Genomic DNA, 25,200 nt, shown 5'->3' on the forward strand with positions numbered 1-25,200 from the left:
ATAAAAACCCTGCAGAAAGTAGGCATAGAGGGAACTTTCCTCAACATAATAAAGGCCATATATGACAAACCCACAGCCAGCATCGTCCTCAATGGTGAAAAACTGAAACCATTTCCACTAAGATCAGGAACAAGACAAGGCTGCCCACTCTCACCACTCTTATTCAACATAGTTTTGGAAGTTTTAGCCACAGCAATCAGAGAAGAAAAGGAAATAAAAGGAATCCAAATGGGAAAAGAAGAAGTAAAGCTGTCACTGTTTGCAGATGACATGATACTATACATAGAGAATCCTAAAGATGCTACCGGAAAACTACTAGAGTTAATCAATGAATTTGGTAAAGTTGCAGGATACAAAATTAATGCACAGAAATCTCTGGCATTCCTATATACTAATGATGAAAAATCTGAAAGTGAAATCAAGGAAACACTCCCATTTACCACTGCAACAAAAAGAATAAAATATCTAGGAATAAACCTACCTAAGGAGACAAAAGACCTGTATGCAGAAAATTATAAGACACTGATGAAAGAAATTAAAGATGATACAAACAGATGGAGAGATGTACCATGTTCTTGGATTGGAAGAATCAACATTGTGAAAATGACTCTACTACCCAAAGCAATCTACAGATTCAATGCAATCCCTATCAAACTACCAATGGCATTTTTCACAGAACTAGAACAAAAAATTTCACAATTTGTATGGAAACACAAAAGACCCCGAATAGCCAAAGCAATCTTGAGAACGAAAAACGGAGCTGGAGGAATCAGGCTCCCTGACTTCAGACTATACTACAAAGCTACAGTAATCAAGACAGTATGGTACTGGCACAAAAACAGAAAGATAGATCAATGGAACAGGATAGAAAGCCCAGAGATAAACCCACGGACATATGGTCACCTTATCTTTGATAAAGGAGGCAGGAATGTACAGTGGAGAAAGGACAGTCTCTTCAATAAGTGGTGCTGGGAAAACTGGACAGGGACATGTAAAAGTATGAGATTAGATCACTCCCTAACACCATACACAAAAATTAGCTCAAAATGGATTAAAGACCTAAATGTAAGGCCAGACACTATCAAACTCCTAGAGGAAAACATAGGCAGAACACTCTATGACATAAATCACAGCAAGATCCTTTTGGACCCACCTCCTAGAGAAATGGAAATAAAGACAAAAATAAACACATGGGACCTAATGAAACTTCAAAGCTTTTGCACAGCAAAGGAAACCATAAACAAGACGAAAAGACAACCCTCAGAATGGGAGAAAATATTTGCAAATGAAGCAACTGACAAAGGATTAATCTCCAAAATTTATAAGCATCTCATGCAGCTCAATAGCAAAAAAACAAACAACCCAATCCAAAAATGGGCAGAAGACCTAAATAGACATTACTCCACAGAAGATATACAGAAAGCCAACAAACACATGAAAGGATGCTCAACATCTTTACTCATTAGAGAAATTCAAATCAAAACTACAATGAGATATCATCTCACACCAGTCAGAATGGCCATCATCAAAAAATCTAGAAACAATAAATGCTGGAGAGGTTGTGGAAAAAAGGGAACACTCTTGCACTGCTGGTGGGAATGTGAATTGGTACAGCCACTATGGAGAACGGTATGGAGGTTCCTTAAAAAACTACAAATAGAACTACCATATGACCCAGCAATCCCACTACTGGGCATATACCCTGAGAAAACCATAATTCAAAAAGAGACATGTACCAAAATGTTCATAGCAGCCCTATTTACAATAGCCCGGAGATGGAAACAACCTAAGTGTCCATCATCGGATGAATGGATAAAGAAGATGTGGCACATATATACAATGGAATATTACTCAGCCATAAAAAGAAATGAAATTGAGCTATTTGTAATGAGGTGGATGGACCTAGAGTCTGTACATACATACAGAGTGAAGTAAGTCAGAAAGAGAAAGACAAATACTGTGTGCTGACACATATATATGGAATTTAAGAAAAAAATGTCATGAAGAACATAGGGGTAAGACAGGAATAAAGACACAGACCTACTAGAGCATGGACTTGAGGATATGGGGAGGGGGAAGGGTAAGCTGTGACAAAGTGAAAGAGCGGCATGGACATATATACACTACCAAACGTAAGGTAGATAGCTAGTGGGAAGCAGCTGCATAGCACAGGGAGATCAGCTCGGTTCTTTGTGACTGCCTGGAGGGGTGGGATAGGGAGGGTGGGAGGGAGACACAAAAGGGAGGGGATATGGGAACATATGTATATGTATAACTGATTAAATTTGTAAAATAAAAAAAATAAAAAATAAAAAAAAAGGACTTAGAAAAGTCCCTAGTACATGGTGAGCAAGAATAAATGTTACCTGCAATCATCAAAAAAAAAAAAAAAAAGACTGAAGTCAAAGGACATTTCCTTTTTAAGCCTCATAGGACTCTGCAAAACAGAGTAGGTTACTTTGTACTTTATTCTTCCACTGAAGTTTTGTGTATTTGTAGCATGTAGCCCTTACACACTGTGTTACATTTTGCTGATGAAAAAGTTAATCAGTCCATTGAAGAAAGAAATGGAAAATTTTATTCCAGCCAAGCTGAAGATTATAACACAAGAACAGCCTCTCAGAAAGCTCTGAGGACTGTTCTGACTGTTAGACATCAAAGCACAGTTATATAAGTTTTTTGAGGCAGACGGCTACACATTAAATGAAGTATTATTGATAGTTTATACAATTCATGCCTACACATATAAAGCCAGTAGTGAACTAGGTCACTGGTCATCATGGCCCCTTACAAGATTAAGAAGGAAAGTTATATCCTAAGGAGTTTGACCCTGATGAGATTAAGAAAGAATGTTATCTCCTAAGGAGCTCTGGTTAATGAAGATGCACCACACACACTAAAGGGGAGAGAGGAGACCCAAAGGAGCAAAGAACAATATTGTGTTTAAATTTGTTTATCTTGCCATAAAATACGAATTGTATTTCATTAATTTGTGTACAGATTTCCTTAATAAATTGCAAGTTTATTAATTTAAGATATGTACCCACTTTATTTCTATGTCTTTTCTGTATGCCGGGTCAGAAAAAACACTATAAATATTTGTTGCATAAACAGACAATTTAATTAATTAAAAAATATATTTATGGCTTCCTTTGCTTATGCTGAGGTCCAGGAGCGGGTCAACGTCCAGGTCGGCCCCAGGGTAAACATCGCATGAACGTCTCTGCTAAGAAGTGACTGAGATCATATTTTTCAGGCTGAAGTCCCAGTAAATTATCTCTTCCAAGATTATTCCTAAAACATTAGCTGAGGGGCTGACAGGGACTTGGTGCTCCAGTCAGATGTCAGGCTTGAGCCTCTGAGGTGGGAGAGGCAAGTTCAGGACACTGGTCCACCAGAGACCTCCCTGTCCCACATAATATCAAATGGCAAAAGCTCTCACAGATATCTCCATCTCAATGCTAAGACCTAGCTCCACTCAACAACCAGCAAGCTACAGTGCTGGTCACCCTATACCAAACAACTAGCAAGACAGAAACACAGCCACACCCATTAGCAGAGAGGCCGCCTAAAATCATAATAAAGACAGACACCCTAAAACAAACCACTGGACGTGGTCCAGCCCACCAGAAAGACAAGATCCAGCCTAATCCACCAGAATGCAGGCACCATTCCCTTCCACAAGGAAGCTTACACAACCCACTTAACTAATAATATCCAGTGGAAGCAGACACCAAAAACAACAGGAACTACGAACCTGTAGCCTGTGAAAAGGAGACACCAAAAACAGTAGGTTAAGCAAAATGAGAAGACAGAGAAACATACAGCAGATGAAGGAGCAAGGTAAAAACCCACCAGGCCAAACAAATGAAGAGGAAATAAGCAGCCTAACTGAAAAATAATTCAGAGTAATAATAGTAAAGATGATCCAAAATCTTGTAAATATAATGAAGAAAATACAAGAAACGTTTAACAAGGACCTAGAAGAACCAAAGAGCAAACAAAAAATAATGAACACAATAAATGAAATTAAAAATTCTCAAGAAGGAATCAATAGCCAAATAACTGAGGCAGAAGAACAGATAAGTGACCTGGAAGATAAAATAGTGGAAATAACTACCACAGAGCAGAATAAAGAGAAAAGAATGAAAATAATTGAGGACAGTCTCAGAGACTACTGGGACAATACTAAATGCAACAACATTCGAATTATAGGGTTACCAGAAGAAGAAGAGCAAAAGAAAGGGACTGAGAAAACATTTGAAGAGATTATAGATGAAAACTTCCCTAATATGGGAAAGGAGATAGTCAATCAAGTCCAGGAAGCACAGAGAGTCCCATACAGGATAAATCCAAAGAGAAACATGCCAAGACACATATTAGTCAAACTATCAAAATTTAAATACGAAGAAAAAATATTAAAAGCTGCAAGGGAAAAGCAACAAATAACATACAGGGGAATTCCCATAAGCTTAACAGCTGACCATTCAGCAGAAACTCTGCAAGCCAGAAGGGAGTGGGATGACATATTTAAAGTGATGAAAGGGAAAAATCTATAACCAAGATTACTCTACCCAGGAAGGATCTCATTCAGATTCGATGGAGAAATTAAAACCTTTACAGACAAGCAAATGCTAAGAGAATTCAGCAACACAAAACCAGCTTTACAACAAATGCTAAAGGAACTTCTCTAGGCAGGAAACACAAGAGAAGGAAAAGACCTGCAATATCAAACCCCCTAAAATTAAGAAAATGGTAATAGGAACATGCATATTCATAATGATCTTAAATGTAAATGGATTAAATGCTCCAACCAAAAGACATAGAGTGGCTGAATGGATACAAAAACAAGATCTGTAAATATGCGGTCTACAATAGACCCACTTCAGACCTAGGGACACATACAGACGGAAAGTGAAGGGATGGAAAAAGATATTCCATGCAAATGGAAATCAAAAGAAAGCGGGAGTAGCAGTTGTCATATCAGACAAAATAGAGTTTAAAATGAAGACTATTACAAGGGACAAAGAAGGGCACTACATAATGGTCAAGGGATCTATCCAAGAAGAAGACATAACAATTAAAAATATTTATGCACTCAACATAGGAGCACCTCAATACATAAGGCAAATGCTAACAACCTTAAGAGGGGAAGTTGATAGTAACACAATCATAGTAGAGGATTTTAACACCCCACTTTCACCATTGCACAGATCATTTAAAATGAAAACAAATAAGGAAACACAAGCTTTAAATGATACATTAAAGAAGATGGACTTAATTTATATTTATAGGACATTCCATCCAAAAACAACAGAATTCACTCTCTTCTCAAGTGCTCACGAAGTCTCCAGGATAGATCATATCTTGTGTCACAAATCAAGCCTTGGTAAATTTAAGAAAATTAAAATTGTGTCAAGTACCTTTCCCAACCACAACGCTATGAATCAAGATATCAAATGCAGGAAAAAAATATGTAAAAAATGCAAACACATAAAGGCTAAAAAATACACTACTAAATAATCAAAACTACAATGAGATATCGCCTCACACCAGTCAGAATGGACATCATCAAAAAATCTATAAACAATAAATGCTGGAGAGGGTGTGGAGAAAAGGGAACCCTCTTGCACTGTCGGTGGGAATGTAAATTGATACAGCCATTATGAAGAACAGTATGGAGGTTCCTCAAAAAAATAAAAATAGAACTACCTTATGACCGAGCAATCCCACTACTGGGCATATACCCTGAGAAAACCATAATTCTAAAAGAGTCATGTACCACAACGTTCATTGCAGCACTATTTACAATAGCCAGGACATGGAAGTAACCTAAGTGTCTATTAACAGATAAATGGATAAAGAAGGTATGGCACATATATACAATGGAATACTACTAGTCATAAAAAGAAACAAAATTGAGTTATTTGTAGTGAGGTGGATGGACCTAGAGTCTGTCATACAGAGTGAAGTAAGTCAGATAGACAAAAACAAATACCATATGCTAACACATGTATATGGAATCTAAAGAAAATAAATAAATAAAATAAAGGTTCTGAAGAACCTAAGGGCAGGACAGGAATAAAGATGCAGACATAGAGAATGGACTTGAGGACAGGGGGAGGAGGAAGGTTAAGCTGGGAAAAAGTGAGAGAGTATCATTGACATATATACACTACCAAATGTAAAATACACAGCTAGTTGGAAGTATCCCCATAGCACAGGGAGATCAGCTCTGTGCTTTGTGACTACCTAGAGGGGTGGGATAGCGATGGTGGGAGGGAGATGTAAGTAGGAGGAGATATGGGGATATATGTATATGTATAGCTGATTCACTTTGTTATACAACAGAAACTAACACACTATTGTAAAGCAATTATACTCCAATAATGATGTTTAAAAAACATATTTATGTAGAGTACATCATATATAATGCAATACATTTCTGTTTTTTTCTGAATTCATATAATCAATATATATAAAGTGAATGCCTTTTATTTCTTAAGAATTGGGAGATATTAGTAACTCTTTTTTCTCTCTCTCATTCTCATTCTGTCACACACATACACACACACACTTGCACACACACACAATGATATTTCAGTTTAAACTACTTTTAAAATAATCTAAAAATTTTTCATTGTCAGGTTTATATTTCTGCTAGACCTAACATATTTGGAAGAAGCTAGGAATAATTTTAAGGAAAAGGAAAAATCAAAATCACTCTTTTAAAATTGGAAGGCAAGATGAGTTTTCAGCTCTATAAATTGGTCTACAAAAGTATTTCTAAAGGACTAAAGTATGCTGTAAGGTGCTGATACCCTGACCTGTGGAGATGTAGTAATTCCACTGACAATAAATGTATGATCACTTTCTTCTCTCTTCACTGCCCAATGTCTTTGATGGAAAAGTACTATCAATCTAGACCGCAGAGTGTGGCATTAAAGTTTAATTCTATCCAATCAGGTGGGCAGAGATGAAATTCTGACACTAGCTTTTTCTGTGAAAGAGAAGGAACTTTCCAAAAACTCTTATAAACCGTTGCAGCAAACCAACATATTATAAGAGCCAAAAGGATACATTTCCAGCTTTAATTTTATTTCATTACTCAAATATCTGTGCAAGTATACTGTAAAGTATAACTGGACTGTGTATTCTGCATTTTTCCAAAGCAAACATTTTATTTACTTTATTTCAAAGTTTAACCTTTCCGCCTTATTTAATCCTTTAGATTCCTGGCCAATTTTTATTTTTTGCATTAGTACAGTTATATAATTAGGTAAAAAATTTGTGTATTAATTGAAGAAAATGTAATTGCAAGTAGTTGGTGTTACACCTTTAGAACATTAAAAGTTCTCCTGTCTTTTTCACTTAAATAATTAAAAAAACAATGTTGATATAATTTTTCCTTTCTATTCAATCCAATTTATCAATGAATTATAGCTCAAATTTAAAAAAAAAACTACCTTTAAAAATGGATTATTTTTTAAAAAGCAATAAAGAAAATGATCTAAACTTAGAACACTTCATATCAGCAACTGGAAAAGTCAGATTAGTCTGCTATTACAGAGACACACAGAGAGCTCAGTGCTGTTCAAAACCACGATTTCTTTGATTCCTTATCATCTGAGTAAACTATTAAAAATCTACTTCAATTGTTATAACTTTAAAGCTCTGGGAAATGCATCCATACTTTTAGAAGGTCACTACTTTCAGAAAATATTAAAATATATAAAAATATAATGATTTTAAGATCAGTAATTAGTAGAAGGGATTGAATAATTACATATTTCCATACAGTTATATTTCACACAGGAAAAACACTAAGCATTTTAAATAATTCAACAGAATATACTTTTGAAGAAAAAGAAGTGTTAAACTCTTATTATGTCTGCTGATAATGCAAACAAATTAAAAACCACATCATTTAACAGGAATTGCTAAATTATATGCACTAAAAATGTGTTTTTCATTCAAAGCATATCCTTCATGAAAGGAGTGAAATGCCTCAAGATCAAGTGACTTACATATATTTTAATTTTTTTTAACATATGAACTTTAAAAAGAAAGAGCTGCTGAAATGGCTGCATATCTGGCTTACAATTGTGGATTAATGGAATATTCTTAGCAATTTAGCCATTGTAATTCTTTATTTCAATTTTTTGTTTATATATATTAAAAGTATTTTTGTTGAAAATGCAAAGACTAGTAGATATATCTAGAATTACATCAAAGACTGCAATGAATATCTATAAGAGTCAGTGTGGTACATTATTTTTATTCTAATTATTTTATAACTACATTTTTTTCTAACAACATTTTTACAACACACGTTGGGAAAGGGAGCTGCAGAAAGTAGAAGGAGTAGGAAGAAGCATACCCTATTTCTCTTAACTAGTTGTTGAATAGATGTCTTCCATATAAATTATCTTTATCTCATGAAGTCCTTGCCACAGTCTGATTAGGTAGTCATTTTCTAACCTATTTAATAAATGAAGAAGCTAAGCTTCAGAGAGATGCCCTGACTTGTTCTCAGTTGCATAAACGGTCAAGCACTATGGGCTCTGAGAGTAACTCTGACGTCATAGCCCTCACTCTTGCCTTAGGTAACAGTTTCCTATCAGATGAGGCATATCCTGTCTGCATCCTATAAGATGGCTAGCCACCTGCCATGATAACAAAAACAAGAGGAGAAACTTAATTTTATATTAGCTTAATTTATAAAATTCATTTTAATTGCTACAACATCATTCACATTTTATCATTTTCATACTGAGTGATCTTAACTATTATTTCAAGATTGAAACATGGAATTAAATTACTTTTTAACACTGCCACAGTGAGCTCCCTGGTAAGAATCAGTTATGTGCCAGTTTTCTACATGTAGACAGATTGTCTCTATGTACGCATCTAGTCAGCTATGAAAAGATCCTGAGACTAGATTGATTCACCAAAGTTTTTTGGCTGAATTATTCAGATATACATCATTTATTTCAATACCTTTGTTGTTATTTATCCAAGTCATTAAATAATGGGCACGTTTTGCATAGCCATTTGATATTTATCAATTAAAATATTTTAAAATCTTCTCCTAGAAAAATTATTTTACTTGGAATAACTTGTTCAGTATTACTAAAGATTAACTTTGTAAGCATTAGTTTCACTTAAATCAAGATGGTGGTGTAAGACGATGCTGAACTCACCTCCCCCCACAAACACATCAAAAATATTTCTACATGTGAAATAATTCTCATTGAAAACTAACTGGAAACTGGGAGAAGGACTCCTGTAAAACCATGGCTGCAAAAAGGTACACACAAATCAGGTAGGAAGGGAAGATAAGTAACCAGGTTCGGATCTATGACCCTAGGAGCAGGCTCAGAGGAAAAAGGAGATTATGTGGGTAGAGACCCTCCTTGGTGAGTGAGTGATTTGGTGCCACAGCCCCGGGGTCTGACACAGGGAAGACAAGCCCCCTTGTCTTGTTCAAGAACCACTGAGACTAACAAGAGGACTGTGGGAAGCCTGGACTCCCCTCGTGAGGAGCATGAACACTTGCTTGCTCCTGAAGTAGGGTGCACAGGACAGATTGAAAACAAGGGCTGGCTGACTCATTTCTAGTGACCATCTTGTGCACCCAGCCTGAGCCAAGCTTCAACACCCCAGCACTGTATTCCTCCATTCACAGCTTCACACCAGAGTTAGGGCAGCCATGACTGAGGATAAAGTCTTGCCCTTGAGATGCTGTGGTGGCTCAAATATTAAGCAGCATCTGATCAGGGCAGAGGCAGTGTTACTGGCAATTACACAGGTGGAGATTCAGATGCAGAGTGGATATCTCATGGTGGCCAGACGGCCACAGCCTGTGCCCCAACCCTTGCTGAATCCCCACACCAGCTCCTGTTGCTCCAGCACTGCTCCCCTCGTGGCTGAGGTTGCTGGCTGTGATGAGAGGAAGAGCCTGCAGTTAAAGGACACTGAGCTAGCTCAGACTTGAATCTCTGGGTTTGCTCTAGCACCGTGGGGCCCGACTCCATCCCTGACAGGGCATTGAAGGCCACTGAGCAGAGGAGAAGCCTTGGCTCACCTCTGTCTCTGCCTCTAGCCCCTCCATCTCCAGCCCCACCACCTAACTAGGTGATAGCTGACAGCACAGCCTGGAGGAAGGCATGACTTGTGCTCACTTCAGATTCAACTCTCTCAAAAAAAAAAAAAACAGCCGGGCACACACAGATTGTATAGGGTTGCTCCCACACAAGGGCATCCCTTTAAAACAAACAAACAAAAAACATAACAACAACAACAAAATGAAGCTGCCTCTCTTACAATTCAAAAACTTCAAAAAATACTGTTTTCTTCATTGATGAAAGAAATTGAAGATGACACAAAATAAATGGAAAGATATCTCATGCTCTTGGATTGGAGGGATTAATATTGTTAAAATGACCATTCTACCCAAAGCAATCTACAAATTTAATGCAATCCATATCAAAATACCTATGATGTTTCTCACAGAACTAGAACAAATAATCCTAAAATTCATATGGAAACACACATTGCCAAAGCAATCTTCAGAAAAAAGAGCAAAGCTGGAGGTATCACACTCAAAGACTTCAGACTATACTCAAAGCTAGTAGAAGTGATCATCAACATTTACTTAATTTCATGCTTTATTTATTAAGTAAATTAAAAGAAGAGTGATAGGAGTCAAGGGCAGAATAGGAGGACATGGAGTTCACCTCTCCCCACTAGCACATCAGGAATATATCTATAAATGGAACAGTTCTCAGAGAGCACCAGCTGAACACTAGCAGAGGACCTTGCACACCTAAAAGGACAAGAAAACTCCCCATTAACTGGGTGGGACGAAAGAAAGGAAAAGATAAAAGAGGAAATGGGTTGAGACCTGCAACCCTGGGGGAGACCTAAAGAAGAGAAGAGGCTCCCACACTCAGGATAGCCCCCTCCCTAGTGGGAAGATCAGCTGGGACAGACAGGGATTGGAAGGGAAAGCAGCAACTGGTCAGTGGCAAGCAGGACAGAGTAAGACCCATGCAGATGGTCCATGACACAGCTCTACACACCACAGCCTGAGTCATGTGTCTCCTGGTGTGGAGGGGGCTGGGTGCTGGAATGTGGGATTTGGAGAGCAGCCCCAAGGAGGGAACAGCTGTTGGTTGTCAAGAGGCAGCCTGAAGGGATAGCAGTATGGAGCTCCACAACTGGAAAAGTGTGTGGAAGGAGACTGGGCCACCATAGAATCAGGGTGCCATTGTTCAGTGGCATGCAATAGGCAGGGTCACCATTACAGCCCCCTTCTCCATGTGCCAGCCCTTGCCTCTGTGGGCACTAGGAGGGGCGCCCACCTGAGCAGGCTTACCGTTCTCTCCCTGCCAAAGCCTCCTCTGGCTGCTCCAGCCCCAGCAGGCTCATAGACTGCTCCTGTCAAAGCCTCCTGTGGCTTTACCAGCCTGGCAGGCACTACCTCCACCCCCACCTGCCTAGGTGGGGACAGGTGCTCTGGGACAGCCTCAGGAGCAGATAATGGTGGGAGGAACACATTCAGAGGTGGGGTTGAAACCACAGCTGAGCCCCAGTTGCTGTGCCACTAAGGCAGAAGAACTGAAATATCTCTTCGGATTCACAGCCCTACTGCTGCCTATAGAACGTCTGAATGGATGAGTGTTCCCACAGCTGAGATAGGTCTAGCTGTAGTAGTTGTGGACTTGGGTGACACACACAGGTGGGGACTGAAACAGGTCAGAATCTGAGCTGCCTCTATATCTCCCACAGAGTGTTCAGAGACACGATTACTGTAGCCCTGAGACCTCATTTTGATGGATCTGTGCTGGTGGTCTGGTGAAAACAACATGTGAGAGACACCAGGGCCAATTGCTGGCATGCCCACAGTTAAGGTGAAGCTGAGAGCAGTGCCAACATCAGTGTAATTTGTGGGCCAGCACAACAGGTGAAAAGTGACACAACAGAGCACACTCACAGGTGAACAGCTCCAGAGGAGGACAACTCAATGGCTTCTCTCACAGTGGGAGTGCTCCTATCCTGCTTACTTCACACTGAGGATCAGAAACAGATCTGGGGGCCTCTATTCAAACAGCTAGGGAGCAGACACCGCCCCTGACAGGGCAGTGACAACCACAGAGCAAAGAGGAGGCTCCACTCAATATCCAATGCAGGCTATGGTCACCACAACATCAGTCATATCTCCAATCAAGAGGATAATGGCCAATATACATTAAGGAAAGAAGTGGCAGGCCTCTCTAAACAGTCCTTGTATCAAAAAATATTAACACACAGGGTCCACATAGGGACATTACCACATAAAAAGAGCTCTCCAAGACAGTCTGAGGGTCAGACAACAAGAAGAAAAACCACCAGAGCATTGGCTTTGAAGGCCAACAGAACCTGAGTGCAGGAGTTCCACAGGATTAGGGGAAACAGAGACTCCACTCTTGGGGGGTGCACACAAGACCTCACATTCATTGGGACTCAGCACAAAGCAATACTTCCATGGGAACTGGGGCTATGGAAGTTCCCCCGCAGTTCCCTTTCACTGTGGAGGAAAGGACATGGGTGGCTGAGGCCCCAGATAATATTGATTGTCATGAGCTCTCCAAGAAGTCCCTAATTCGGCACCAATACCTGAATGCACCCAACAGCCTACAGGATCCAGTGCTTGAATCCCTCATGCTAAACAACAAGCAAGACAGGAACACAGCTACATCCAAGAACAGACAGGCTACCTAAAGTCATACTGAGCTCATAATTACCTCAGAACAGCACTTGACATGGTCCTGCCCATCAGAGGGAAAAGACCCAGCTCCACCCACCAGAGTGCAGGCACCAGTCCCTCCCACCAGGAAACCTACACAGGCCCCTGGACCAACCTCACACACCAGGGGGCAGAGACCAGAAGCAAGAGGAACTATGATCTTGGAGCCTGAAGAAAGGAGACCACAAACACAGAACATTAAATGAAATGAGATGACAGAGAAATATGTTACAAATGAAGGAACAAGACAAAACCCCACAAGATCAAATAAATGACAAGGAGATAGGTAATCTACCTGAAAAAGAATTCAGAATAATTATAGTAAAGATGATCCAAAATCTTGGAAAAAGAATAGAAGCATGGATTGAGAAGATACAAGAAATGATCATCCAGGAGCTAGAAGATTTAAAGAACAACAACAAAAAAAAAAGCAAAGAGAGACAGAGAAAGATGAACAATACAGTAACTGAAATGAAAAATATATTAGAAGGAATCAATAGCAGAATAAATGAGGCAGAGGAATGCATAGCTGAGCTGGAAGACAGAGTAGTGTAAACCACTGTCTCAGAACAGAATAAAGAAAAAGGGATGAAAAGAAATGAGGACAGTCTCAGAGAATTCTGGGACAATATTAAATGCACCAACATTTGCATTATGAGGGTCCCAGAAAGAGAAGAGAAAGAGAAAGGGCCTGAGAACATATTTGAATATATTATAGCCAGAAACTTCCTTAACATGAGACAGGAAACACTCACTCAAGTCAAGGAAGCTCAGATCATCCCATACAGGATGAAACCTAGGAGAAACATGTTGAGACACATATTAGTCAAACTAACAAAAAATAAATACAAAGAAAATATATTAGAAGCACCAAGAGAAAAGCAACAAATAATATACAAGGGAATACCCATAAGGTTGTCAGCTGATTTTTCAGCAGAAACTCTACAGGCCAGAAGGGAGTGACACAATATATTTCAAGTGATTAAAGGGAAAAACTACACCCCAGAATACTGGACCAAGAAAGGCTCTCATTCAGATTCGACAGAGAAATCAAAAGCTTTACAGACAAGCAAAAGCTAAGAGAATTCAGCACCACCAAACCAGCTTTATAATAAATGGTAAAGAAACCTCTCTAGGTGGGAAAGAGACCAGCAACTTAAAACAAAGTGTACACATACAGATTGCTATGTCAAAACCTCATGGCAACAGCAAACCAAAAAACTATAATAGATACACACATAAAAAAGAAGAAGTGACCCAAACAGAACACCAAAGATAGTTATCAAGTTACAAGAGAAGAGAAAAAAAGAGGAAGGTAAGAAAAAAGTTCTACAAGAACAAACCCAAAACAACTAAGAAAATGGTAATAGGAGCATACATATCAATAATTACCTTAAATGAAAATGGATTAAATACTCCAGTCAAAAGACACAGACTGGCTGAATGGATATAAAAACAAGATCTGTATATGCTATCTACAAGAGATCCACTTCAGACCTAGGGACACATGGAGACTGAGAGTGAGGGGATGGATACAGGTATTACATGCAAAAGGAAATTCATATCAGACAAAATAAACTTTTAAATAAAGACTGTTAGAAGAGACAAGGAAGGACAGTACATAATGATCAAGGGATCAATTGAAGAAGAAGATATAACAGTTGTACATATATATACCCACAACATAGGAGTCCCTCAATATATAAGGCGAATGCTAACAGCCATAAAGGGGGAAATCAACACCAACACAATAATAGTGAGGGATTTCAACACCACAATTACACCAAAAGACAGATAATCCAAATAGAAAATAAATAAGGAAACACTAGCCTTAAATGACACATTAGACCAGATAGACTTCAGTGATATTTATAGGATATTCCATTCAAAAACAGGAGAATATACTTTCTTCTCAAGTGCACATGGAACATTCTCTAGGGTAGATGACATCTTGTGTCAAAAATGAAGCCTAGGTAAATTTAAGAAAATTGAAATCATACTAAGCATCTTTTCGGACCATGATGTTATGACACTAGAAATTAATTACAGAAAAAAAAAACTGTATAAAACACAAACACATTGAGGATAAACAATATGTTACTAAACAACCAATAGATCACTGAAGAAGTCAAAGAGGAAATAAAAAAAAATCTTGAAACAAATGAAAATGAAAACACAATGATCCAAAACCTTTGGGTTGAAGCAAAACCAGTTCTAAGAGGGATGCTTATAGTAATACAATCTTACCTCAGGAAACAAGAAAAATCTCAAACAACCTAACTTTACATCTAAAGCAACTAGAGAGAGAAAAACAAATAAAACCCAAAGTTAATAGAAGGAAAGAAATCATAAATATGAGAGCAGAAATAAATGAAATAGAGAAGAAGAAAACAATAACAAAGATCAATGAAACTAAAAGATTCTTCTTTGAGAAGATAAACAAAATTGATAAAACTTTAGCCAGTCTTATCAAGAACAAAAGAGACAGGACCCAAATCAATAAAATTAGAAATGAAAAAGGAGAAGTTGCAACTGACACCACAGAACTTCAAAGGTGGTAAGAGACTAAGAGACTACTACAAGCAACTATATGCCAATTAAATGGACAAACTAGAAAAAATGGACAAATTCTTAGAAAGATAAACCTTCTAAGACTGAACCAATAAGAAATAGAAAATGTGAACAAACCAATCTCAAGTACTGAAGTTGAAATTGTGATTTAAAAACTTCCATCAAACAAAGTCCAGAACCAGATGGATTCACAGGCAAATTCTATTAAACATTTAAAGAAGAGGTAACACCTATCCTCCTGAAACTCTTCCAAAAATTTCAGAAGAGGAAACACTCCCAAGCTCATTCTATGAGGCCACCATCACCCTGATACTCAAACCAGGTAAAGATATCACAGAAAATGAAAGTTACAGGCCAGTATCACTGATGAACATAGATTCAAAAATTCTTAACAAATTCTAGCAAAGATTATCAAACAAAACATTAGAGGGATCATACACTATGATCAAGTGGGATTTATCCAAGTGATGAAAGGATTATTTAATATACACAAATCAATCAATGAGATACACCACATTAACAAACTGAAGAATAAAAACCTTATGATTATCTTAGTAGATGCAGCAAAAGCTTTTGACAAAATTCAATACCCATTTATTATTAAAAACTCTCCAGAAGGTGGGCATAGAGGAAACCTACCTCAACGTGATAAAGGCTATATATGACAAACTCACAGCAAATGCCATTCTCAACAGTGAAAAACTGAAAACATTTCCTCTAAGGTCAGAATAAGACAAGGATGTCCACACTCACCACTTTTATTCAACTTAGTTTTGGAAGTCCTAGCCACAACAATTAGAGAAGAAAAAGAAATAAAGGAATCCAAATTGGAAAAAAAGAAGTAAAACTGTCACTGTTTGCAGATAACATGATACTATACATGGAAAATCCTAAAGATTCTACCAGAAAACTACTAGAGCTTATCAGTGAATTTGGTAAACCTGCAGGATACAAAATTAATACAGAAAAATATCTTGCATATCTATACATTCAGAGAAAAAGATCAGAAAGAGAAATTAAGGAAACAAACCAATTTATGATCACATCAAAAAGAAAAAAAATACCTAGGAATAAACCTACCTAAGGAGACAAAGACCTGTACTCAGAAAACTATAAGATATTGATGAAAGAAATCAAAGATGACACAAACAGATGGAGAGATATATCATGTTCTTGAGTTGGAAGAATCAACATTATCAAAATGACTATACTACCCAAAGCAATCTACAGAATCAATGCAATTCCTATCAAATTACCAATGGCATTTTTCACAGAATTAGAACAAAAATTTACAATTTGTATGGAAACACAAAAGACCCTGAATAGCCAAAGCAATCTTGAGAAAGAAAAATGGAGCTGTGGTAATCAGCCTGCCTGACTTCAGACTACACTACAAAGCTACAGTCATCAAAACAGTATGGTACTGGCACAAAAACAGAAACATAGATCAATGGAACAAGATAGACAGTCCAGAGGAATACTCATGTACCTATGGTCAACTAATCTTTGACAAAGTAGGCAAGAATATACAATGGAGAAAAGACACTCTCTTCAATAAGTGGTGCTGGGAAAACTGGACAGCTACACATAAAAGAATGATACTAAAATACTCCCTAACACTGTACACAAAAGTAAACTCAAAGTGGATTAAAGACCTAAAGTAAGGCTGGGTACTATAAAACTCTTAGAATAAAACATAGGCAGAACACTCTCTGCCACTAATCAGAGTAAGATCTTTTTTGACCCACCTCCTAGAGTAGTGAAAATAAAAATAAAATAAAATAAATAAACAAATAGGACCTAATTAAATTCAAAAGCTTTTGCACAGCAAAGGACACCATAAACAAAAAAGACAACCCACAGAATGGGAGAAAATATTTGCAACCAAAGGAAACAACAAAGGATTAATTTTCAAAATATATAAACAGCTCATGCAGCTCAATAACAAAAAAAAACAAACCACCCAATCAAAAAATGGGTGGAAGACCTAAATAGACGTTTCTCCAAAGAAGACATACAGATGGCCAAAAAGCACATGAAAATATGTTCTTCACTAATTATTAGAGAAATGCAAATCAAAACTACAAGATATCACCTCACAACTGTCAGAATGCCATCATCAAAAAACTTACAAACTTTAAATCCTGGAGAGGGTATGGAGAAAAGGTAACTCTCCTACTCTGTTGGTGGGAATGTAAATTGGTACAGACACTATGGAGAACAGTTACAGAGGTTCCTTATAAAAGTAATAATACAGCTACCATGTGACCCAGCAATTCTACTCCTGGACATATATTTGGAGAAAGCCATAATTAGAAAAGATACATGCATCCCAATGTTTATTGCAGCACTATTTGCAATAGCCAAGACATGGAAGCAGCCTAAATGTCCATTGGCATGGAATGAATAAAGAAGATGTGACACATGTACAATGGAGTATTACTCAGCCATAAAATATAAAATAAAATAATGCCATTTGTAGCAACCAGGATGGACCTAGAGATTGTCATACTGAGTGAAGTAAGTCAGACAGAGAAGGACAGATATTCTGTGTTATCGCTTATATGTGGAATCTAAAAAAAAAAGATACAAATGAACTTATTTACAAAACAGAAATAGAGTTACAGATGTAGAAAACAATCTTACGGTTACCATTGGGAAGGGGGGAAGGATAAATGGGAGACTGGGATTGACATATACAAACTACTATATATGTAATAAGTAAATAAAAAGGACCTATTGTATAGCACAGGACTTTCTACTCAATACTCTGTAATGGCCTATATGGGAAAAGGATCTAAAAAGGAGTGAATATATGTATTCGTATAACAGATTCATTTTGCTGTACACCAAAAACTAACATAACATTGTAAATCAACTATACTCCATAAATAAATAGATAAATAAATAAATAAATAAATAAATAAGAAAAGTGGTATATAACAAATCCCTTTTTTTTTTTTTTTTTTTTGGTACGCAGGCCTCTCACTGCTGTGGCCTCTCTGGTTGTGGAGCACAGGCTCCAGACGCACAGGCTCAGCGGCCATGGTTCACAGGCCCAGCCGCTCTGCGTAATGTGGGATCCTCCCGGACCGGGGCATGAACCAACATCCCCTGCATCGGCAGGTGGACTCTCAACCACTGCACCACCAGGGAAGCCCAACAATTCCCTTTTATTAACTACAATTTAAATGGTGAACCTTATTTTCCTTTTTCTTTCTTTTTTTTTCTGGTTTTGTTTTGTTTTCTACTATTTTTCTCATATTACCTCCTGCAGAAAATCATAAAATTCATTAACTTTCTGGGCATAAGGTCCAACTGACCATCATAAATGCAGAATTATTAGTGTCACAAATCTCTCTAATACAGTTAAATTGTCTAATTTTCCCTTCCTCTTTTCTTCTGGTTCCAAGAAATACTGAATCTCACATTACTATGTTCTGATACATATATGCTCCTCTTCAGCTCTTTTGAACTTCATAGTCATGTCAAGTGACTATATATATATATATATATATATATATATATATATATATATATATATATACACTTTATATACATTAACCAATTTAAGACTATTTCTACTTCATGTTAAGGAAAGAGATTTGGTTATATCTCTGTACTTATCTATTCTGATTCATATTCTTAAAGATATTTCAAGATGCACAAAGAATTTACACATCTATGATTTGAGATTAAAACTAATTTTCAAGTTTGAAATGGCACAATTATCCTACAAAAACTTATCACGTACATACTAACTTCTGCAACAGTCTTTATAATTTATGGGAATTTCTTTAAGGAAATATAAATTAGGCTATGATTTTTAAACTTTGAGATTCCAACTTCAATGATATTGTTTTGTACAAGTGGTTTTCCAAGAAATACTTGTTGAATTAAATTATATAATAATTAGGTTTACCATAAAATTTATGTTTTCCCCAGTTCTAATATTGTTTTTTTTTAATTAACTGAATATTTGCCTGCAAAATATAGCAGTCACCAAAGTTCATAATTTTATGAGAATAGACTATTAATATTCTTTAATACTTACCAGATTTAGTATTTATTAGATTAAATGAGAGTGATCTTATTTTATATATATGTTAATAAACTAAAGTGATGTTAATTGTGTCTCCAACTGGAATAAAAATTCACATATTTAAATCTTGATGAAATAGAGCAAACTCTATGTGCACTTTATAGAATCATAACTCTCATATGGAATAAACATGTTTTCTCTGTCACTAATTTAACTTTTCTAACACAAAAACTTCAGTTTTCTTTGGTTTTTTTACCATCACATTTGGTGTGTTTGACATTGCTTTGTGTTTAAAATAATCTAGGTTTATATTTTAAAAAGTAATGATTTGGTCATGTATTATTGCCAGAAACTTTGAAAGGTAAACTACAATACAAATGCTCAATGTTTAATAATAGAGTTTTACTTATTTACCTGTGGAATGACAAAGAAAAATATATATCATAACAACACTAAACAGAGAAAAAAATGCAATGTATTATGTTTAAATTCAATTACAAAGTTATATAAATTTTAACACTTTTTTTATTATGATGTATATTTAGTCAATTTATATTTTAGGGTGATTTATTAATAATGTTTGAAAAATCTGTAATCAAGTGTTAAAGACTTAGCAGTTCACTTCATTTGTAGAAAAATTGTGTACTGTATAATATAACAAATACCACAAGGAAATTAGAAATTCCAGTGATTGTCTATAAGCACAGGCAGAGAAAAATATTTAGTGGTTATTATGTGTTGTGATTGTTCACAGGGTCATCAAAAGGAGTCAATTGTATTTTGTGAAATAAAATTGAAAATAAATGTTAAGGAAATATATCCTACATTTTAATATAGCAAAACATCTACTAATTTGATGAATAAAATATATATTTAATGTAAAATTATATTGTATTAAAGCATTTCATGTATAAAAATCAAAACCATCAAATTTTAAAAACTGAGTCTCTTCACATTCTGAAGCCATGTGCTAAAATATCAAATATAATGTCCTTACAGTAGGCTTCCTAAGGAAAGTTAGTCCTACTTATTATCCTATCCCTTGCAATATTTGATAAGGCAAAATAAGGTAATTTATTGTTCTCATAAATGGATTTTCTTATTATTAATTTATTTTTTGATTCTTTTTTTTTTTTTTTTTTTGTGGTACGCGGGTCTCTCACTGTTGTGGCCTCTCCCATTGTGGAGCACAGGCTCCAGACATGCAGGCTCAGTGGCCATGGCTCACGGGCCCAGCCACTCCGTGGCATGTGGGATCTTCCTGGACTGGGGCACGAACCCGTGTCCCCTGCATCAGCAGGCGGAATCTCAACCACTGAGCCACCAGGGAAGCCCTATTTTTTGATTCTTGATCAAAGGTTTATTTTTTTTGGAGTGAGAGAATTAAAAACAGTTTAAATTTAAAGTATTACATGGTTCAGCTAATATTTTTGAAAATGTAATATCTATGTACTGGAAAATCATCTAACTGTGGCTGTTAAAATACAGATATTTCATTCCATGTTATAAATCCAATTAACTAGCAGCAAATGTGATTGATGATTGTTGAAAAAGGGTTATTGTTGAATAAATACCCTTACCCTGTAACCTTCACAAGTTACCTACCATCTCTGAGCTTTCATCCCTGATTTTTCTATCCAAGTATATAGAGAAGTATCATATATCCTTCCTCATGGATAATATGAGTGGATTCAGGAAGTCTTACTTATCTCAGATGTTTCACTTAGCAGTATGTTATGGTTGCTGAGGTCCTATAATTAAAAATTCACTAGTTTTTACTGATTTTATTGATTTTTTTGTAAAAGGAAAGATACTAATGTGAGGAATTAAACATTGTTTACCAACCTTTTAACATAATACAGTCAGTATTGATATGAATTAATACTGCTCCATCATGATAATTTCATGGAAGAAAGTGTAATGATGCTTAGGTGAATGAGAAGGGAAAGAATGTGAAATACTTCAAGAATATGGAGGATATGACCAAGGAGAGTTGGATTTGGAAGAAAGCATCAGAGTAAAGGGACATTTGCAGCTACAGGGTGGGAAGTCATGTAGGATGGAGGGGGCTCTGCAAAGCCAGAGGCAGAGAACTACAAGGGAATAAATGCTTGCAATAGGATTTCACATATTAAAAACAAAACCAAGTACCTTTGTATCTAAGTGTTTTGCTATAAATTATTTGCTATATTCTTTACAATCTACATGGTGCCAAAGAAAATAGTTATATATATTGTCTTTACTTCTTTCTATAGTTCTCTGCTCTGTGATTCTAATCTGTATTTTAGCGTAATTTCAACATAGTTTTTTATGTCTTAATAAAACTTGAACACATTAAAATGCTATTAAACTGTTACACATGGTTAATAATACTTATGGACTTCTGAAAGTAGCTATTATTAAACTGAATAAAGTCATTAATGTCTTTAAACTTTGCACCAGGATGTAAATTACAAAACACACATCTAACTGCATCTAGAGAATAGTAATGATATCTGACTATGTATGCTTCCTCTTTTTTTACCATATATATTTTTACTGTATCTTTTATATTTTGTATTTTAAATTAAAAAGTACTTTAATAAAAATAAAAGAGTAATGCATTGGATTCTAGTATGTACTTTCCCAGTAATTGTGACTCTAGGCAGTTGACAGAGTATAAACCTTCTCAGGGCTTTGTGTCTTCATCTATCTCTATAATCTTCTTCAGCCCTAAAATTCAATGAGTAAATAAGAAACATCCATTTGCATTTAAGACTAGAAATGCAATCTTAAGATATTGTATTTTCTGAACAAAAATATATTTTCATTTATTTTAGATAACAAATATAGTGTGTGAATTGCAAAAACTTTGAAAAATTTCATCAGTTGTCAATCACATCTTTCTCTGTATTTTAAACATTCATGTTGTTAGTTTGATATCTCTTCATTGGGCAATATAAATTTACTCACTGAAGAGTCTGAACTGCTTAACACATATATTAGTAAAAATAAGTTTTGTTGTTTGAAATCCCCTTTCATTTCTCCAGAAATGATCTCAGAAGTATGGATATAGAATTTACTTGAACATTTAATATTACTACGAACCTAACAGCCCAGTAATGGTTTATCTAAAACTAATGCTAACTTATTTTGCTTGAAATGGTTAACTTACTTATGTCAGTATTCAAAGCGCTATCACCTATATTATTTGTTCACAGTAATGAGGAAACTAGCTATATATCACTGGCTTATTCATTTTACTGTCTTTAGGTTTAAATAATCATTTTTCTTTTTTCATTCTTTTATTTTCTATTGAAAGACTGTCTATGCCTTTCAGAATTTAACTACTATACTACTTCAGGAAGATTAATTAATACTAGCTACACATTGTACATCATTGTTGCTGTTACAAAATAATCTAAAATAATCAAATGAGAAAAATCAGTGATGAACACACTAGAAATCTGACACACCTTGGACCTGGAGAAGCCCAATAATTAAAATAGGAATAGTAATGTGGAGATGTTTAAATGGACACTTCGTGCGCAGCAAGTTCACCCTCAGTCTAAGCAACCACGGCACATGTAGTGGAATAGCCTCCCTCAGGTGCACCTCTGCTCAGCACTTCCTCTCCAGGCCTTAACTGGTCTGGCCTCTCACTTACAACTGTCTGGTAGACACAGGAGTGATTCAAGGAAGAAGAATCTGGCCACTATAGTTGGGATATGAAAGTGGTCTTACGAGATATCTGGATAACAGCAATAAAGCAGGCATACAAATGTTAGTAACTGAGACTCTGAATCAACTTAAAAAATTCTGTAATGATGACTGAAAAATTGAACACTTGAAATAGATTACTTTATAAACAGAACATAATAATATGGTTTGTTAAGCGGGCTTTACATTTATAATGGAATAAAATACCTATTTAAGAGTTCACATGCACTGAAAAGTAGAAGAACATAAATAATATTCTCATAAGAAAAAAATTCAGAAAGTCAGATAAGAGGTTGAGAATTAAATATTAGAATTGAACATATTTTTTTAAAAAGGATACAAAAAAAGAAAAAAGTGAAATGCATGAAAACAGTTTTAAATTTGTGATTTGCAATATGTATCAAATATTAGTACCTGAAGAAGAATTAGTGAACCAATATTAATGCAAAAAAGGATAATAGAGGAATAATACAAGAAAACTTTTCAGACATGAAGAAATAAATGAAAAATATATAACATGGCATATTCCAATTAAATGCTTAAACATCAAAGATAAAAGGGAAAGGGATTAAATTGTAATTTCTCAACTTGCCAGTCATTGGGATTAATATTTCACACATCTCTTTAAATTAAAGAAGTTAAAAACCAAGTCAGCTTCCAAGAAGGAAATGAATCAATTACATTCATAAAATATAATGTTCTTGAAAGTAGGCCATTCTCTGCTCTATTTTCTTCAGTGACAGAGATGAAAGCAAAATAAAGCATCAAATGCATAATCCTCAGTCAACATAAGAGCTAAGAAGTGTGAACTTCACCAAGTTCTAATTCATATGTGAAGCCAAAATCACTAGCTATTTTAGGTCGACATTTTCAGATTCTCCAGGAAATTTGAAATGGTAATACACTCTATCTTTTTTTTCAGATGTGATTACAAACATGAGATTTCAATTGGAAGAAAATGTATTCTCCTAAAATCACTAGGGAACCAATCGTATAGAATATTCTACAGATCTTTGAGGGCTGAAATAATTTAATAAGGTAGTTTATGACAAAAAAAGACTTCATGATAAATATTCTTAAGGTGAAAATTTATAGGTTTGGATAACTATTTTCCCAATTAAAATCAAACAAAGTTTTGTGAGCTGATTAACAAATAAGCCAGCAATGAGAACCAAGACATTAACTATGATTTATATAAACATTGAAGGAAAATGAGCATAAAGAAGACAAGAAAAAAAATAGTTGATCAGATTTTTAAGAGTAAGATTATTTAAATTCAATTTGAAGAATGCACAATAGGGATAAAAACAATAAATTTTATATATTATTAAATTTAAAAAACATCATTATTTTATTATGGTTTAAATAACTATATCTAAAGCTAATTCTTAACCCACATACAAATCTGATGACTTAACTTGCAAAACTCTCCTTCCCATAGTGTATGAGTTTTGTTTTGTAAAGAGACTGTCTGAGGACTGTGCTAACCTGGAACCACCTCTGATGGCTCTGCCCAGTCACTGTGCATGTCCCCTAGAATCTACACCTCCTCAGGCAGCTACCATTCACAGACTTTCAGGGGATTACACGCAGCTTGCATCAGCAGTGAAAATTTTGAAAACAGATGACTCATTTAAATGAATTTGAATAACAGTGTAGCAATAATGAATGCTGACACTTGCCCCTGGGAGATGCCCAGGAGAAGAGGCAAGTGTCTTCATTCCAAATTCTGTCAACTTCACACCTTAAGCAAGTCAGCCTAACTAGCCACGAATAATATCCCCCAAAGGAACAATGATAGAGTAGCTATTATAGAGCTTGAATTAACAAATACTACTCATGTTGTAAAAACATATATTTTTAGCTTTAGGTTCATTTATTTCTAATTTTTCAATTTAACATAAAAGTTTTCATGAATGGAATCTTTTTTCTTTCTTTTTTTTTTTTTTTTTTTGCTGTATGCGGGCCTCTCACTGTTGTGGCCTCTCCCGTTGTGGAGCACAGGTTGTGGATGCACAGGCTCAGCAGCCATGGCTCATGGGTCCAGCTGCTCCATGGCATGTGGGATCTTCCCGCACTGGGGCATGAACCCGTGTCC

General features: G+C 35.9%; 1 protein-coding gene across 1 annotated transcript in view; it reads right to left on the reverse strand.

Annotated features, from left to right (window-relative positions):
• Positions 1-25,200, reverse strand: part of EYS (eyes shut homolog) — a 1,591,612-nt gene that overhangs the window by 971,160 nt on the left and 595,252 nt on the right. The gene's annotated exons all lie outside the window — the stretch shown is intronic.

The sequence above is a fragment of the Mesoplodon densirostris genome, chromosome 12, assembly GCF_025265405.1.
Source record: "Mesoplodon densirostris isolate mMesDen1 chromosome 12, mMesDen1 primary haplotype, whole genome shotgun sequence".
Lineage (NCBI taxonomy): Eukaryota > Metazoa > Chordata > Mammalia > Artiodactyla > Ziphiidae > Mesoplodon > Mesoplodon densirostris.